A 4,739-nucleotide genomic window follows, 5' to 3' on the forward strand; every position below is an offset into this window, starting at 1 on the left:
AAAGTTATGTTTTTACGGATAAATCAATTCAAAGAAAACATGTCAAACGGGCCAATCATTACCTGAGACTCGTCTAGAAGATTCCGGCTAATTTGTAAATCCCTTTCAAGCTTCACGACCTCGGGTTTTGCAGCTTCAAGTTTAGCTTCTAAGTCAGTAAGTTGGTTAGATTTTTCTCCTAGAATGCTCCGCGATTCCGCCACATCATCACCACTAGTCTTCCCATGGTCAACACCATCATCACATGTTTTTGAAAGTTGTAACATGTTATCAACTGTCAAACTTGTAACCAATCGCATCCCGACATCTGGAACCATTTCATTCGTGTCTCGGTTTGGTTCACACATTGAGTCTAAACTAGGGTTCGGGTTCACTATTCCAGATGAATCACTCATGTTATCATCCAAAATCTTTATACTTTTATCAACATATGAACCATCATCCATAGGCTCGGTAAATTGACCATTATGCCCCTGGAGTTCTTTATCAGACAACCTTTGTTCAAGCTCTTTTAAACGTTTCTCAAACGACTCACATTGCATTTGTTTATCTTTCAAAACAGATTCCAACTGTTTCGCATATTCATCTTTCAAACGCAAGGCCTTATTCATCTTTTCTGCACCCTCTTTCAGTAGAATGTCCATTTTACCCTCATCGATACAATCCAGCTCCAAAGGGGCAAAAGAAAGACGCACGATAACCGAAGCAAGCTCGGATTTTAACTTTGCATTCTCAACTTCCATCTTATTAGTCCCAACAATTTCAATAATATCCTCACTCTCGTTATCAGGGGCAAAACGGTTCAAATCTGGTATATCAAGATCGAGTAGATTATTATCAAAAGGAGCCACATTAACATCACATACACTTGGTGTATCATATAATCCCATTAATGATAATATATCTTGAGGTATATATAAACTATGAAATTTAATAAACTCTTCGCGTTTTCTAACTTCCGATTCCCGTTTAGATGCAAGCTTTTCTGCCAGCTGACCCGCCAAACCCATATAAAGTTTCATTGAAGCTTTTCGTCTCACTATCTCAGCAAGACAGGCCCGATAAGCGGGCCCGATCCCACGAACCACTTTCAAGTGCTCGAATTGCTCGTTTTGGCGATTTATTGCCTCGTTAAAAACCGTAAATTTGTATCGAACGTCTCGTATCGTGTACTGAATGTATGCAATCTTTTGCATGTACCCGTGAACGAAAGTTATCATTTCCGACTTTTTTTCTTTACAAAACGTTAAAAGGTTTGAAATCGCGGCCTCACATGCTTGCATTTTAGGAAGATGGTCTTTTTCGTGCACCTCGTACATCGGGCCCAGTGCGGACACAGCATCATGAGGACGAAGGGAGTTAGAGGGTTGACCGGTCAAACAATCGTCCACGAGTTTCTTTACCATGCTGACATCTTTGCTGTAATAATTTACATAAAATTGAATAGTCTTTATTATAGAAAGAGAGCAAATTAAAATTGTACTAATTTGCTTCAACCTAATTTCAGAAAAATATTTACTTTGCAGAAATTGAAGAAAAAAACAAGAAATAGAAACATATGCAGAGAAAAACATGAGCATTTATTAAAAGCGCACACATAATAAAACATAACCAAAATAGAAAAATATTGATTTTGGATATTTTAGTTTTACTATTGCTGCTGGTGTACAAGATTGAGAATCAATTATTCTTTTTGGCAAATTTTCATACTCTAATTTTGGTTCATAAACACCTCTTATCAAGTCATTTCACTAATATACAAAAACTTTCGTTACACCATCCAATCAAACACTACAAAAAAAAAGACAGTTTCTACTAGAAAACAAAGTAGAAACAAATAAGATCTTGAAATTCTAATATTCCTTACATAATCAATTATTTTCTACTTCTAGTGAGCAACTTATTTGGCTAACATATAATCTTTCCTTATTTTTAAATAAAACAGAACAATAGCAATCACCGAAATCATAAATAATTAAACTTTTACACACGGGCGTTAACTATCAATAACCATATTCATTATCACAACAAAGAAATCAAGAAAATGATGAAATAACAAAGTTAACTAACCTCAAAGCGTGCATAATACTCTTTTGGTCATCAATATATTGTCGATGTTCCTTAATAGTTCTCTCAAAAACCTTATTGTTAATCGAAGCTTCACTACAAAACAAATGTTCTGTACTTTCTTTAAGATCCTTAAACTCTTCCTTAAGATCCTCAACTTTGCTTTCAAACTGTCTGTGCGAATTGCTGCAATCTTCCACCATTTTCCTCAAAGTATCTTCCTTAACGAAATCCGATAAGCACATGCGATTACTCGACTGTAACGCGGGTATAAGTTTAACCGACCTCAATTTCTCCAAATCCCTCCAAAAGTTAACCAAAATATTAGAATGCGATCTTTGCTGATGGGAGTAACGTTTAACAAAATCCGAGTAGTTATGAAGGATCATTTTATAGATATGGTCCAAATTACCCCTCGCAATCTCTAAACCCTTTTCTTGAACCCTCTGCTCACGCGAAAGCCGTTCGCACATCTCGTATTTCACAAGGGTACGTTCGCAAATTGCGTCTCCGAGCTGGTGATGGTACTTAAACTGTCTTTCATATGAAGGTAGCGCCTTTAAAGCAGGATCAGATGCTTCATCCAACGGATGAGGGTTGTTTGATGATGATGATGGTATTGGAGGGTCAGGATTGAATCTTTCGGGTGGTTCAGTTTCTGATAATGGAGGCGGGTTTGAATTAGTTCTCATTCTTGATTTGTTATATAAGAACACTTCTTTATCATCTGAGGGGAGTTTGTATGCTGAAAGTGGTTGTTGTGGATCTAACTTCATGTCTAGATATAACAGAAGCTGATCGTTTATTTGAATTCCCGAAAGTGATTCAATATACCTTTGAACGGATTCAACAAGGGTATATTCGTCACAGTTGAGCTCAAACGAATGCCCGTTTTCAGCAACATGAACCAAAAGTTTTCCCCTTTGTGTAACACCTTCCGCAACACCACTCGAACTCATCTTCTTCACCCGGATCAAGATTCAAAATGATCTCAAAATCCCAGAAGAAAAAAAAATGAAACTTCTCTCAATGTTACAGATAAAGAAAGTGGTAATGGTAAAAGACCATTATACCCTCACCCAATTAAACATCATCATCACTGAAATCTGCACACAAATGAATTCAAATCTTAATAAAACCCTAAAATAATTAAAACCCACCAACAAAATCCCCAAATTTAATGTAAACAAAACCCTAATTCTCACCAAACATCAATATCCGAATTCTACAAAATCAGACTGAATTTAGTGAAATTAACGAAAACCCACAAAGAATTAAATGAAGTATAGTTAATAAACACACTAAATTCCACAGTGTGTTCAAAATAGATACAAAATCGATGACGTAAACAAACAGGGGAAAACAGAAGAAAACGAATAATAACTTGGAATTCGTCCAGATATCAAGTTAATCACGAAACACGTTACCTTAAATAAGACCGAATAAAATAATAAAAAAACGAAATTGTGTGATGATTGTTGATCGTGCGAAGAATATTATTATGATTATTAAATTGTGGGAAATAGTCAGATAGGAACCTTCTGAGAAGAGTAACCCACAAGGCACTTCGAAAAGAAAAGAATGAAACTTTATCTTGCTTGTGTTCACTCGAAAACAATGATCAAGTGTTGACGATGAAGTGTTTGTAATGTAAATTCGACATTACGACTGGTTCGTCGTTTCCTATCCGTGTGGGTTTTGGTTGATGATAAATGATAAAGATGATCTTTTTTTCAATTTTTGATTTTTAAATTTTAATCATGGTTTTAGGATCAAGGTTGTTAAATAATATTTGGGTTTTTAAATTGGTGCCATGAAGTTGGCAAGTATGGTCCTTGTGTGTTCTCGTTTTGGTAAAGAAAAAGATGATAGTTATGGCGTTGATGGTCTAGCGATAGAAGTAATTTCTTAAGGGGTTTTCTAGGACACCAAACACCCTTCTATACATCCCTTCGTATAGGACTATACCCTGCCCCTGCCCCTGCCCCTGCCCCTGCCCCTGCCCGTATAAGCCTATGTATAGCCTGTATGAGGCGAATAGAGGGGTGTCCTTAATAGGACCCTTTCTTAAACGCTTACCAGCTTCGGCTTCGGATTTGAGCTATGAGAATTTAAAAAACAAAATTAAAAAAAATTGTCTTTTTAAAAATGGGAAAATAATAAATTGAACGTGTGGGAAGGGTTTGGTAAGTGGTAACCACCTTTGGTTTTAAAACTAAAGTCAACTTGTGAAACTTCAGTGTATTTTGAAGTAGGGATAAGCTGAAGTAGGGATAAGCTCGGTACCGGTATCGAAAATCCTGATTTCGAAAATCATAAATTTTTTTACCGGTGTGAAAATGTTCGGTTCAGTACCGGTACAATATCGGTATTTAAGGTAAAATTCGGGAAATACCGGTACCGTACTGGTCCCGAAAACTCAAAACCTTGATACCAATTCGGTACCATACCGATTTTTGCTCATCCCTGTTTTGAAGTCCCCCCTTGTTTAAAAAAGAATGGAAATTGATTTTTTACAAATCAAACTTTGTTTCGTTAACCGATGTTAAGCTAAACTTTAAAAATATATCATAACAATCTCAAGTTTTTATCTATCGGTTGTCAACAAGCTTTTTGATAGCGAGGTTAGATTCCGTTAGTTTTTGATGATGTGGATGATTATGTGTACGATT

General features: G+C 36.1%; 1 pseudogene across 1 annotated transcript; it reads right to left on the bottom strand.

Annotated features, from left to right (window-relative positions):
• Nucleotides 1-62: 62 nt before the first annotated feature.
• Nucleotides 63-3,074, bottom strand: LOC143587883 (autophagy-related protein 11 pseudogene; annotated as a pseudogene). Its single transcript, XR_013144989.1, has 2 exons — nucleotides 2,071-3,074; nucleotides 63-1,419 (listed from the first exon to the last, which is right to left on the bottom strand). The product of XR_013144989.1 is annotated as an autophagy-related protein 11 pseudogene (transcript).
• Between the last annotated feature and the right edge of the window lie 1,665 nt (nucleotides 3,075-4,739).

The sequence above is a fragment of the Bidens hawaiensis genome, unplaced genomic scaffold (genome assembly GCF_021521415.1).
Source record: "Bidens hawaiensis isolate Kalapana, Puna unplaced genomic scaffold, B.hawaiensis_p1.1 tig00035913_1, whole genome shotgun sequence".
NCBI classification, from domain to species: Eukaryota; Viridiplantae; Streptophyta; class Magnoliopsida; order Asterales; family Asteraceae; genus Bidens; species Bidens hawaiensis.